The sequence below is a fragment of the Trichogramma pretiosum genome, unplaced genomic scaffold (genome assembly GCF_000599845.2).
Source record: "Trichogramma pretiosum strain Unisexual culture from Peru unplaced genomic scaffold, Tpre_2.0 scaffold7, whole genome shotgun sequence".
NCBI classification, from domain to species: Eukaryota; Metazoa; Arthropoda; class Insecta; order Hymenoptera; family Trichogrammatidae; genus Trichogramma; species Trichogramma pretiosum.
The window spans coordinates 589093-603969 of record NW_019641639.1 but is presented as its reverse complement, the minus strand read 5'-3'; the positions used below and the strand labels follow the sequence as shown (position 1 = coordinate 603969).

General features: G+C 39.5%; 1 long non-coding RNA gene across 2 annotated transcripts in view; it reads right to left on the bottom strand.

The window, feature by feature from the left end:
• Positions 1–6848, bottom strand: part of LOC106656152 — an 84387-nt gene extending 77539 nt beyond the window's left edge. Inside the window, exon 1 of one of the 2 annotated variants that reach the window (XR_001339471.2) lies at positions 6101–6848. This is a non-coding gene — a long non-coding RNA (uncharacterized LOC106656152). Of the gene's footprint in view, positions 1–1065; positions 2043–6100 lie in introns of those variants that run through there. The other variant, XR_002763489.1, reaches the window with a different exon arrangement.
• Between the last annotated feature and the right edge of the window lie 8029 nt (positions 6849–14877).

Genomic DNA, 14877 nt, shown 5'->3' with positions numbered 1-14877 from the left:
ACTATTCAAATTTTCTTCCTACTGAGCTTTAAAGCTCGTGAATCTGGTCAAGTACTAAATTTATATTTGAAATAATATTTTATATAGTTTTAGGGTATGCTCGATGTAAAATGGGCCGTAATGGATCTTAAGGGATGCGAAACGTAAATAAAAATAAACACAAAACGATGCACAAGCTCATATATTTTACGAAGAAAAATATATGCCAATTACAATGAGAGTCTAACTCGAAAAATGTTTTGTACTTCAGCGGCCTCACTACTAACGCAAAAATACATCAATTTTTTTAAGCCGGTACTCAAGTACGCCATATAAGGAATACGCTGTACGTATGCGTAGCATGTAATAAACTGTACAATTGGAATTATTCCGATTAAAGGTAAATAATGCATTCTCTAATTCACAAGTATAGGCGTTATTTTGCTTTTTTGAACGTTTTTACAAATTCAAGTAATTACACAGGCTTTTTTCTCGAATAGAATCGATACGCGCTGTTACACTAAACGTGCAAGCTCGATTCATCGATTCATTTCGCACATGATTAGTGCTTAAAAGTAAACTTTTTCAAATCATTATAAGAAAGTTTACCATGGAGTAAGCTTTCTAATAAACATTGAGTACGTTTGCGTTTTATTTAACAGTCACTAATAACACAAATAATGAATAGTGCATTGACAAAAATACCGATGACATTTGGAAAATTCAAATAATGAATTCGATAATTGCAATCAGCTCTGTTTGATTGCGTGATGCGAAAACTGGTTCATCGTATTATTGTCAACGCACTGCACATAAGCACATATAAAATTTTTGTAAATAAACTTAAAATAAAAAATAAATTTAATTCATAACATTAAAACTACTAAAAAGAAAAGGGATGAAAATTTATTGAAACGATACAAAATTATATAATTTATTAATAAGCAATAATGTTAGTAATAACAATAACAATAATAAAAATATTAATACTATTGATACTTCATGAACACCAATTTCACGGATATGAAATAACTAAAAATTAAAAATTCCTACTAAGTTTTTTCGAATCTTCTTCAATGTTATTACCTTATGAACAATGTTAGTTAACGCATGTGTCACTGGTGTGTACTTTTAATTTTACGCAAAAGAAAAAAAACACCAATTATCGACGAGTCATGTCCCCTTCGACCGAGAACTGTACTTCACTATTCGCTGCAACGGTGAACGTATAACTTTGCACTCGATTGTTAAGCGCTTTACTATATTTGGTTAAAATTCAGTAGCACCACATGTTCTTGCGAGAAAAATGAAAAATTGGAAAAAACTGTAAGTGGCACTAAAGACGAATCGTTGTTGAAAAATTGCGATAAAATCACAATAAAAGAAGACGAAGAACAACACCCACTCACTGAGAGAGCACACCGGAGTTAGAAAAAGACACTGTTGTTGCAATGCACAACCGGCTCGAGTTGATTAGAAGAAGCGAAGTTGGTTGAATAATCGCGGACACACGCCGCGTGTCCTCCTTGTTCGGTGGTCAGCGCGCGTTTGAGAGAGATCTGAGCTAGCTGCTGCTGCTGCTGCTGCTCTCTCTCACGTGCGCCTTATCTTTCTCCGGCTCCGTTTGCTGCTGCTGCGCCGAGAAGGGGTTGCGATGCTCTCCTTGGCAGGAGGGTGGGTGGGTGGCCTCTCTCTCTCTCTCTCTCTCTTTCTCTATGGGTGATGGTCAAGGGGGTGACGTGTGTGCTAGCACATACGCGCGCACGCGGCGACGTTACACAAGGTGTGGTGCGCACTAGCTGTGGGCGTCTTAAGTGATCGGTCGTGGCGAGGCGCGCGCGTCTCCTCCAGCCCCTTTCCTTCCTTCCTTCCTTCCTTCTCTCGTGGGCGCTCTTTTCTCTCTCTCTCTCTCGCGCGCTTCGCTACCGCTATGTATATAATTCTCGTCTGCTGCTCGGTGTCGTCGAAGCGTATGCGAGAGGTGGTGGATCGTCGTCGGTGGGTGAACCGGTAGCACCACGCGAGCTACCCGCGGCGCGGCACACAGCACACCCGCGTGATAAGGCCGCCGCTTGGCTACTGACGACGAGATAGCGGCCTAACCCCACACGCGTGCACACACCCACACGCCAGCGCACACGGATAGAGATAGCTGCTGCGAGAGCTGCAGTCCGCCGCGCGCGATATGTGTACCTACGTAAACGTACACGTACACAGCTCTCGCGCGTAGGGTAGCTGTAGAGAAGCAGCGGGCGAGAAAGAGAACGAGAGAACGAGTGAGAAAAGCAACCTCCCCCACCAGGCGCAGAGACGAGCATACAGCCACCCTCCTCCCGTTCCGAGCCATCCACCTCTCTTCCTCCACTCTCAGCCTCTCCAACGTGTGTGTTGGTGCTCTGTGTACACACACTCGCGTAACCGGTTAGTCTTATCCCCACCCCTCTGTACGTGTGCGAGCGTTACCCCAAGTTGAGGGCGCGAGAAGAGGGGTTGCGCTTGATGTTGCTACTGCTACTGCTGGAGCTCCGACTCGCTCTCCACTACCCCTTCGTGGCCAGTCGACGTTTACATCCCCTGCCCTGTACCTATACCGTTAGCCCGCTCTTTGCCCAACAGACCTGAGCTTTCCTCCTACTCTTAAAACTTGACTCGTACGTGTGTGCGCCTTTTCTTTTGACCCCCCTCCTACGACTCGGCTCCACTGCCGAGCAGTGGCTGCTGGTCAACCCTGCGCTCGCCCCTCTTAAATCCTACGTCTTAAGATAAAAACACAGAGGTGGACGGCTGCTGCTGCTGCTGCTGCCGCTGCTACTTTTTTTCTCGAGCCCCACCGAATGTACTCGACCCCTTTACTACTCTCTATACCTAAGCCAAACCTTCATTCCTTCCAACTTATTAAATCTTTTTGAATCGATTTTTTATTTTCAAAATACTTCTGTGTAAACAAAATACTTCTTAATGTTTTTTAACTTTAATGTTCCTCGTCTTTAATTTTTGAAAATGTGGGTGTCATCGCGTTAAAATCTCGAGCTAATTGTTTGATAAGAAATGTTAAATAACTGATTGAATTACTGAATGAATTCGCTATGACTTGTAAATACTTCTACCAGCAATCAATCATTCTGCTGCAGATGCATCCCAGAGTGTTTATTGCAGTTTTTTTATTTATAAAACCGAAAGGTTATTGTTCTCTGAATTACCGGGCGGTCGAACATCTTTTATGTAACTGTCAGCCGGTCGTCGTGCTGTTCATTGTGTCCAACTGACAGCTTGTTAGATGGACCAAAAAAAGCTACACATAAAGTATGCCCAGGAAAGTATTTTTATTATTAAAAATCCGTCAACGTCTACTCACGTTCGCACCCACGCATCACACACCTATGTACACAAATGCATGAGCATTATTATTAAAAAAAAGTTTACGCGAAAAAAAACGGACAGGATCATCGGACTTTTCAACACGTGCGGCAATAGCAAGCAACTAATTCATTGTCACATGTATGCCTTTTTCTCTCACTCGTGCACATGACCGTGACATAAAAACAGTTCATTAATCGCTGGCGCGAGCAGAACGCGTTGATGTTGGTACTGTTGCTACTACTACCTCATTAAACGATCGATTTTGCGCACGATGCCGCATATTGAATGCAAAGTCTCGATGTATCATCGTTTCGAATGTGTGCGTTGATATTTGTTCGATTTATAGGTTGTTTTACCCGACGTTTTTATCGTTCTTCTTTTTGCACGAAAAAAAAGACTTTATGCTACAATAATTCAACTCACACCTTCTAATATTGAATTTCATAGTTTTCAAAATTTTGCTCATTCCGAATCGAATAATTTGTGGCAAATTTTGAGAAACGCCTGGCTACAACTCGTTTTAGCTTACCCTTAATTTCGATTTCTACACAAGTTATCATTCTAGCGTGTAGAAAACCGAATCACTCAGATTAATTCACAAATATCAGCAATGAAGAAAATTGATTCATTACTTGTGGTTGAATGTGAAATAATATGCTATATAACATAAACAAATTACGGGCAATTGATTAATTTGGAGCCTCTTGTATCTTAAAATAACGAAATTACTACCTTGCATTGGTACAAAAGTATCAATAGCGAATAACGATGAAAAATAATCGATTGTATTTAGAGAAAATGACGAGGAAATGTTTGCCAGAATAAATAGCTAGATGAATAATGAAATATTTACAATTTTGAATAAAAGCTTCATCAATTTATCAAGCTTTAATCATAAAGTTGAAATTTAATAGTACACAGTATACTGCTATATACGGGGAACAAACAGCTATTTCAATAGTAAAAAACAACTCTACTTTTTATTAAAAATACATCAATTATAGTGAAACGCACTTATCTCCTAACTAGACAAAGTGTAAAACAAAAACTGCTTTATCTGTCTCTCTCTCTCTCTCTCTCTCTCTCTCTCTCTCTCTCTCTCTCTCTCTCTCTCTCTTTTACTGACTGTTTCCGACACGCGGTATTATATTTTACTCATTTGATATACTTTGCGGGTCACTCGCGCCCTCCCACTCATTGATGTATAATCAGAAAAAGAGAGGGAGGCCATTGGCCTGCTGCTTGTGCAGGGCTGTGCGTTTGATTTTTAGAATTGTAGCAGTAGTGGTGAGAGCATATCCATGAATGTGTGTATCCATGTACTACAGTTTATGCTGTGGTCTGCTTTTTTACTTTCAAGTTTTTGAAACTTTACTTTTCTTTTGTATCTAAGTGCGTTTGCGTTTCTATACGTATGTACGTGCATATATTATGTACCGGATGAATGACTGGATTGACCAGTTTACGCGCAACTGCCGGTCTCGCAGTATGTTCCACCTTTTCACGATTCTAAGTTTGAAACGGTCATAGTTTGCGTTTGTTCGTCAGTTGCGAAGCTCCGTCGCTGAGGCTAGTTTTAACTGCTGATTCTTTTTTAAATTTACACTAATTTACACAGAATTTTTGTGTAGTTGCAGAGGTTGTAGGCAATTTTGATGTTTTTACAAGAATGATCAGAGCATTTCTCAGAATTTGTTGTTATGTTGTGTTTTGTGTATAGTTGAAAAATTACGGAGTGTATTGCGAAGTTAAAGAAAGTTTAGTAATATTTGTTATAGCTAAGAATTTTGAATAGAGGTTTTGTCGCGAAATTGAAATAATCTATTATTTAGGGATTTGTGAGTACTTATTAAGTATACAGGATTGCACAAAACTCTACAATAGATCATGTTTGAGAACGTAGAAAAGAAAATTAACTTTTGAACTAAAGATAGAAAATTAATATGATGACCTGTGTCAAAAAATTGAAAAAGTATAAATTACAGTTGATCGCTAAAACAAACGAGCCTTCCGACGGACCACACAGAATAGTAATAGCGCTTCGAGTGCAGCATGCACGGTGTTAGAATAAGCCATTCGTTCATCCACTTATAAATTTTGAATAAATTACAATACGGACTCTTTTCCCGAGAAAATTTTATTTTTTAATTTATAGTGAAGTTGAACCTTATTTTTCTTTAGTATTTCACCTTTTTGCAATTATTTTTTTATATTTTAGAACACATTAAAATTTTTATCTGACCGAAAGTTAATCATGGATGTGGAATTTGAAAAAAAGAAGTTTACTTGTTATTCATTACCAATAAATTGCCGGTTCAGACAAATTTCATGTTATTTAGTTGTATAAAAATGTGCAATTGTAGACTTGAAATAATTAATTGATTTTTATATTCATCATGCCAGCAATGAAAACGAATTTATCTTGAATTAAGTTACTTTCTCACTAAGCGTTTATTCTAAACGATAATTTTTCGAATAACTCACCCGTAAACATTTTTTTTTAATTGTTGCTCTGAAAATTGGATCACCAAGTAAAAATGAATTATATCATTGATTTAGGTACACTTGTTATTTAGTTTCTTTTTCAAAGCTCACATTTTTAGATATAAACACTCGCGTTCACTAAATTTATTCATTTGCGATCTGATTCCTTACTATAATTAATTAAGAGAGAAAGTTAAAAAAAAAGTAGAAAGAATTAAAAAAAAAATTTAATTATAGTTTGTTAAAGGATGCTCTGGGTGCAATATATAAAACTTACCCTATTCCATCGATTGGAATCGATTTCGATGATGATTGTCTTAAAAAATTGTTGTTATCACTTCCTCTTAACTCCTGTCTTTCGCGGCCCGACACACAATGAACAACAATAACAGCCTTGGGCAAAAGGAAAAACCAAAGGATTCTTGAAACGAATCTTTCCTTCAGCGCCCAACTTGTCTCACCCACATACACAGAGCGATGCGAATCGACAGTCGTGTCCTTTCGATCACTTATAATGATAATGCAATATATTGTCCACCAATATACTATGTTGTCGAATCACTTTTTTTTTTTTCTTATACTTAAGGTAATCTCAAATTATCACACCTAAACGAATTATCGGAAAAACTCACACACTCGGTTATATCACTCTGCAACAGTCAATCACGCAACGAATCGGTTATATATTATGACATATGTCAAAGACAGTCTCGCTGACGAACGCGTACTTGAACGACAACGAGAACGAGCAGGTTGTTAGTTTTGCAAAAATTGAAAAGGAAAAATCCGTGAAAAAAGAAAACGATCGAAGTGGCTTGCGCAACGTTCTTAGCTTGTCTAAAGAATCGAAGGCCCTTTAAATTGTTGGTTGTTGGGTTTAATGCGAAGTTTGGGATGCGAGCGCGGCCTTAGTTGCTGCCGTCGACACACTACTTGTGCTTGTGTACTGCTTGTGCCGTTGCGTCTCGTCTGCTCTATCGGAGAGACAGAGAGACGTGTGCGCGCTCCTCGGACACGAGTCGAACTTGCGGGCTTGCGGGCGCGCGACTGCAGGCGCCGGCCGCGTAGGCGGAAGATCGCAGCACAAGCGGGATGCTGTGTGCTGGTAGTAGTGTAGGCGCGCTATACGGTGCGCTCGCTGTGCTTTGCTCTCGCGCTCTGCCTGCGCACGCAAATTCTCCTGGCGCGTCGGACGTCGACGTCGGTCCGTACAGTGGCGCCTCCAAACTGTAAGTCCTCGGAGCTTGCAGCGACGGACAAGAGAATACACCGTGTACGTGCGCGATTTTCGCCCACACCGACGCTCCGCTGGCAGGCTCGCTCGAAGCTCGCTCTCCGCCGTGCGCGCGAGCACACGTACACGCTGCTAAGAAATTCCACCTACGGCCAGCCCTTGGCGCTCGCCTTTTCGTTCGCAGAGCTATCTCTCCCAAGCTCTGTATATCTGCTCTGTATAGCTGTATACGTGTGTGTGTGGGTGAAGGAGAGACGTGCGCGTAAGGGGCTGCTTCTCTGCACACGTATTATACGTACGTGTACGTTCGAGTGGAGGGTGAGCGACTCGTCTGACCACCCCACACGCTGGACAACTCTCGCTCTTGGACTGGAAGGGTTACGTGTACACGTACGTCGTTGCCCAGCTGCGGTAGTGGGAGTCCGTGGGGAAAGACGACGAGATAAGAATTCGAGGCTGCTGCGTTACCTTGAAGTTCTCGCTCTTTTTTCCCTTATACTGGCCACTTTTCTCCTTTCTTTTTTTACTCCTAAGGGGTGGACTATTTTTTTGCTGGCGTGTGGCATTGCATGTGAATGGTTTGTTGCTGCTTCACCTCTCGAGATTCAAGGTCGGCCAAGGTTCTCCTTTCTTTTACGAAACTCCTGAGCTCTTTTCACGTTCTGAATATCATTTTTTTTCAGAACACTAAGTTATTGACAATTTTTTTCTTTATTCTACGCAATACTTGCTGAAAACATATGAAGAATCAAATGCATATGATTGACATGTCTAATCAATTTATTTATTGCAAATCATTTTTACGATGTTTTTATGAATTGATAATCATTATTTTTAAAAATACCCGCATTTAATTTCGATTGCTTTTTTGAAAAATGGAATGTATAAAAACGATTTTTTAATATAGTGATTACTTTTAAAAATCTCTTCGACTTTTATTTTTAATCACTCGTAATTTCAAAGTCAGTGAATCAAAGAAAAAAATGTGTCTACATCATTCATTTGCAGTTTTATACGCTTTTATAAAACATCGCAAAATAAATAAAGAAAGGCTAGCCGTTGGCACGCACAGGTGGTGGGAGCATGTCAGGCATCGTATCTCGGCCGATCATGCGCGAAGGTCGAGGAGAAGAAAATCGTGTGTAGAAGCAGAGGCGACGGAAGGGAGCAACGGCGGAAGCTTTTACTTCTCAGTCGAGTGGGGGTTGCGCATCTTCACGTGGTAGTGGTGAGCTTTTAAGGTTGTGTTGGTACTGCTCGTAGCCAAGAAAAATCACCTTCTCCGCTCGACATAAGAAGGGAGCAACTGGAAGGGGATGTTGGTCAGTGGTCAGAGGCGACCGGACGGTGGCGATCCCATCTGCTTAAGTGGTCAAAGCTTGAACTAAAAGTAAGGGAAGCTACCCCTTCAGGTTTCAGATATCTCCTTTAGATTCGAGAGATCTTTTTGACTTTTATCCTAGCGAACTCAATTTATTGTGAATAATAACGAAATTTAATTTTCGATATTGAATAATCATCGATAATTCACTAATTTCATTAATGGCTTATTACGATATAAGAGTAAATTAACTAAGCCAGTCGTCTATTTCTATGAATAGTTTCATTTGTTGAATTCGATGTGAGATTATCCGAATGAATCTTTTTAATTAAATGAATATGACAGGCTCATAAAAATCATACTCGAGACAAAATTTACACGATCGTGTGAATTATTATATTATTTATATGATTGATATTTTACAAGCATCCAATTGAAATTTTACGTTGGTGCTCACTGAGCATGATTACGATACCGTATATCAAACGTTAAATAATAATGAGAGCACAAGCAAATGTACATACACAAATTACTCAATAATTACAAAAGAGAACGAAAATTTACTATGTCGCGTGTATTCAGTCACATTGTATGCGGATGATGTTGTTGCTTTAGTATGTTGAACGAAATCAATAATTATTATTAATACTTCGTGGTTCTGAAAAATGAAAAATAAAATTATTTTGTGTACAAAGATTTAAATAACTTTTGTAAGGGGCCCATATTTGTGATGGATATTATTCCATTAATACGACGAAGATTTCAAATAATTCTCTTGGGCCGAAAATTAACCATCAGAATGACCGCTTGAGTAGAACACTTTTTTACGCTGGCCTGAAAAAAAACTCATTTACCGTGACCTTTCGATCGACCGTCATCATCATATTTTAACCTCGTGCTGTTAGAAATTCCTCGTACTTTTTAAGGTCACTTGTTGCTTTTTAATCTACACACACGTACGCTCTATCTCTATCTCTCTCTCTCTCTCCCTCTCGCACAGACGTAGACTCACACATACATAAACAACCCCTTGCCTGCCAGAGAAAGAGTCCTCGGGCTTCTCTATATAAACGCGCAAGCAGTAGCCCCGCTCCTTTCAAGCTGCCTCGTGCCCTCTCGCACATGTGCTACTACTTCCCACCCACTTTGCTCCTTTTTTTTTCCTCGCAACGACGACGACGACTTTAAAACCCAAGAGTGGAGAAAGCTGCAATCGCGCTGGCGTGGTAGCGTACCGCACTACTCGGCGCTTTATCGCTTTACAATCCTCTGGAGACGCTTTAATTAAATGTGCATCTGGCGAGACACTGTATAATGAACGAGCCTCGCCGTGTGCTGGACCTTGCGCTTATCCTCTCTCGCCCTCTTTCTCGCTCTGCGTTTCATTGTATTTTTTGCATATGATATGCTACACACTCTAGTATTATACTCTAGTAGAGAAGTGTGCTTAGACTTAAAATGAAACACTATGCAACTGGTGCGGTGGTTTTATGTAGCTAGTAATGGCATGAGAAGAGTTTGATTTTCATTGTGAGTGTGTGTTCGTGCGCTAATAATATATAGAGCTTCTGCGTAATACAGTTAAAACTCATGCTCGAATTACAACTGATATGATATATAAATTATGTAGATTTCGAGGAAACCTACTTATATTTATATTTCTCTTACAGGCAGAACAATCGAATGGTGATTATATAAAAATTGCTTAATAATTTGTCAAACAGAAATCTTACAAAAAGGAGCTACTCTAAGATCTGCAGCCTTAATATACACATTTATCGACCATGAAACTACACTTTTGAAGTGTGCAGAAAAATCCGAGCCAAACAACGTTCCAATAGAGCCGATCGACGCAAGCTCTCGCGCTGCCCTCCCCACTCAGCTCAGTATTTTTATTCGCCGATTTTAAGGTCACTTGTTGCTTGTTTAGTTATGTTGGTATTCTGCACGCACACATGGAAACGAGTTTGCACGTAGTGTACGGTACGCGAGTACACACATAGACGCATATACGTACGTATACGCGCGGTGGCGGCAACGTTCATATCGAACTTGCACGCGAACCGATAGGTGAACGCCCTGTCGATTTCATTTCCACTACCACACGTATGCGATATTACTTACACAGGCTCAACATTTTTGCACGTTTACGCGTGTAGGTGTACGTAGTATGGCAATCCAACAGCCGTGCATCAGAGGTTTTTTTCTTTTTTTTTGTTCCTTTCTTTCTTTCTCTCTTTCGCTCGCTCGCGCGCTCGATCCGTCCAGATTTCGCGTTTGCGGCTTTTTTCGGGAACTTTATTTTCACGTTTTAACCTTTTTTGTTTCCCCTCTGTGTTCGGTCGCTTCTTTTTTTTTTCTTTTTTTGTTTATCACTTTTAAACTTTCGCTCTTTTTAAGCGGGGGAGGTGAACGCGCGTGCATCACTGTCTCTATTCCGTTACATTGATAGAATTTGTGTGGATACCCTCGCGTCGCTTCGCCTTCTAATTTACTCGTTTGCCTTCTCTCTCGTGCATGTGATCGACGCGTCTTCTCGATTTGTTTGACCTATATGAGACGCAGCTATTTATTCTGCATAATTAATAGGTATTTTTGTGTGACTTATCATAAAGACGAACTTGAATAAAATTGAAATTCCATTTCAGTTTCAATTCAACACGAAAACCATTTAATCTGAAGAAATTTTTAATAATGGACTTTCAAATTGAGTTATTTTAAATTTCTTCGAAAGAAATAATTTTCGAGCTTAAATAAAAGTCTAGTTCCACGGTAAAATTATGTTGCGAGTTCTAGTATTAAAAGGTCAATTTTGGAGACAGCAATTATAAGCAGTAACTGTAGAGAAAAAGGTTGGGATATCAGTGCAGCAAGATTGTCCAGTTGCATATACTTTTCCTTCTCTTTCCGTCAGTCAACAGCTACATCTACATACATACTCATCTCCAGAAGTCGTGACCAGTATAGATCAAGAGTACGTAGTGTACTGCTACAGATATATATGCTCGCAAAAGGTACAGTATAGGAAGAGCTAGAAACGCGACCGAGTGAACGAGCCACGGCTGATTTGTGAGCTTTGAGGAGCCATAGATCGAAGCGAATTCTGATGGCGTGGCACACACACGTACGTACATCTCTCGCGCAAGCTCGCCCGATCGCTCTCTGTACAGTCTGAACAGAACTGTATGCGTGCGAGTTCACTCGTACACGCGTATAAATGTGGCTCCCGAGAGCCACGTATTCCTCGCCTTTCTCCAGTAACTCTCTACGTCCTAGAAGCCCATCAACGAGGATACGGCCGCGTGTAGCACGATGCATAAATACGCCTCTGGCTCCGATGGCCGATCCACTCGCAGCAGCATCTCACTCACTTGGCCGATGAGCGCGTAACCTAATTCCGTCCTAGCTTACTGCGCTGGATGCAAGATTGATATGCATACCGAGTGAGAGAGAGAGAGAGAGAGGTCGAAAGAGGAAGAGCTTGTTCGTCGGCAGTGTCTGCGAATTTTACTGCGTCGTCGTCGTCTTCAATGTCAAATGGCGATCGTTGCTGTCGATCATCGTTCGTTTGAATTTCCGATGCTCTTGTCGTATCCAACAGTGATGCTAGATCATAAATGACAAACTCGTCACGGCGAAGTGGAAGAGCAAACAAAAGTGCATCGACATCTTTATTTATAGAATCTCTTCAACAACCATTTTCCTTTGTTATATGGGCATTTTCAAGATTTTGTAATAGCTCATTGTAGCGTTTTTTTTACCCATTGCGATTTAATTTTTTGAATTAATTTTTGACTATTTACAGATGGTCACTATATCAAAAAACTCTAGTCATCATAGCTACACATTAAACACGAAAATTTAGTAAAGACAGCGTTTCCCTCTTTCCCTCTCACATTTTACTGACTATTTTCTGTAGCTGACAGCTCAATGTATTAGCAATCCTACGAAGCCCTTCCCTTCGCACAGACGTGTATAGCTGTCTGTACATGTATACGTAACGCTACGCACGACATCGCATCGCTGTAATATCATAATATAGCTTAGCCACGCAGTACCCCCTTCCTTTGGCGTGTGGCACTCGAAAAATCTGCTTGCATACAGCTGTAGCACATCAGAGAGCCCGTCGCCGCATTCGTAATAACAACGTCGCGAAAGCATCATATAAACATCGCACAACGCAGAAAGAGTCACCATCAGCTTTCAGCGGTCTCGCCATGTGCGGGCGGATTTTTTTTGCTTTCGAGCGAGAAACGCAATCAAAGGCAGAGCCCTGCAGATGAGAAAGAAAGAGAACGAGAGAGGTTGAGCCCCATTTCGCTACTGATGGCTAATTTTCTCTTTAGTCACTTTTCTTCTTTCGGCAGGAGCAGAAGCAGCGGTGCCGCGCGGCTCGCCTGCCTATATGTATGCTCACCTATACCCCTCTCGCACATGTATGCAAGGATTTTTTATTAAAATTCGTCCTCTTTCCAGCGCGCGAGCGAGAGAGAGATATCCGGACCACTCTGGCCTACACATATGCATCGTACGTATATGTACGCGGTGGATTCAAATATTCCGCGAGTCCAATACGTTCTCGTGCGTAGGTACGTGTGCAGCCATAAGAGACTTGCCTGCCGAGTATACATAAACATGCTTTTTTGCTTGTTTCTTTGCGCCTGCGAATGCCAACGTGCTTTGCTTTGTGGACTGTGTCTCAGTGGGTTTCCGGTGTTGGTAGTTGTTGATTTTTTTTTTCGGCGGCAAGAGGTGAGTTTGTTCATTCCGTGCGCCTGAATTTCTTTATTATTAACATAGCATGTGCCGCGCGTGTACTTTTATATAAATTTGGGTGTTATGCACGTATACACTGATGCTGTTTCGACTAATGTGTTTTTGACAAAAAAATTTCATTTGTTGCGTAACAAGTTACAACTGAACAAAAAAATATTATGAACTAGTTGTATGGCTTTGAAATATAAATAAAAGATGACAATTAAAAATGTCTCTGTTGTATTATGATTTAAAAAATATTATTTCTTAAATCTGTATGAATGTAAATTATTTAATGACCAATGACTATCGTGTCTACTATATATATTATAAACTAGAAAATTTACATCTTTAAATGAGTTAAATAAAACATCTATTTTTGATAATATATGGCCGATTCTCTGTGAAATCGAATGGCCAAAAAATTTTTTTTTCTGCAAATATGAAAAACTTGCTGTTCCCGATGTCAGAAATGTCCCCAAATTTTATTAGAATTTTTGGGACCATCTATCACTCTTTTTCAGAGGCTTTCAGCCATTTTCAGCCTTTTTTTGCATGTTTTTCGCCACACATTGTTGTCTACATTGCGTTAAACTTTAAGGCCCATTACAAAACTTTATCAGGCAGTAGTTGACATCTTTGGGAAGCTTTTTACATAGTTTAGGAAATGAAAGTCCGGTTCGAACTCGATTAGATTTCATCATTTATGTCCATTTGGCAGTTTTTTTGCTTTACACTTACCTAGATTGTTTCAATCACTTTGGCATATTTTTTTTCTGAAAATTTGGACAATTTCCAACAAAAAAGCTGCTGGGCACTTTTACTTTTGAATCATTCTACTTTATTCCAGGAATTATTTTAATATTTGTGATTTTTCATGAATTTTAAAAAAACCCTAAAATGGCCAACTTCGGGCCTCTGAAAAAGAGTGATAGATGGTCCCAAAAATTCTAATAAAATTTGGGGACATTTCTGACATCGGGAACAGCAAGTTTTTCATATTTGCAGAAAAAAAAATTTTTTGGCCATTCGATTTCACAGAGAATCGGCCATATATTTCTTGTCATAAATGAAAGGGAATTAATGTGAGGGCAATTGTACCAATACAAAAGATGATGGAATATCATAGATTTGTTAATTATTATTAATCAATATCAATTTCAAAATGAAAAATGTAATTTATTCATAAAAATTAAAAGTAAATTAAATGTTCAGTAATACTACATCATTTATTTTATTAAATTTATTCGGTGGCCCTATCGTAAGGAAAAATAGAGGGTTCATTCTAGTTTACAACTTGAAAAATATCTATTTTTTCGAGTATCTCTGAAAATTGAATACAGAAATTAGAATTCTTAGAAAAACTCAAGATTGAGCGCAAACACTTGAGGGGACACACCTGTGTTTATGCCTGTAAATGAAAAACATGAAAATTAAGGATTACTATTAAAATTGTTTGTTTCTGATGTTATAATATGTTTTTATAGGTCCTTGTACAACAAATAAAGAATGCTCGTTTCCGCATTACACGTCATTACAATAAACTATAATTTTTATAAATTCTTTGGCATGAAATAAGTTTTTCCAAAATTTTAACGAATTTTTTTCAAAGAAACAGAACTTCTCTAGAAAATCAGCTTGCATAAGTACTATTTCAACATTCACACTTTTGACAATTAACTAAGATAGTAAGACAGTCAAAAATGATGATGAATCCAAAGTTGAACAGCTTCCAGTTGTAGTG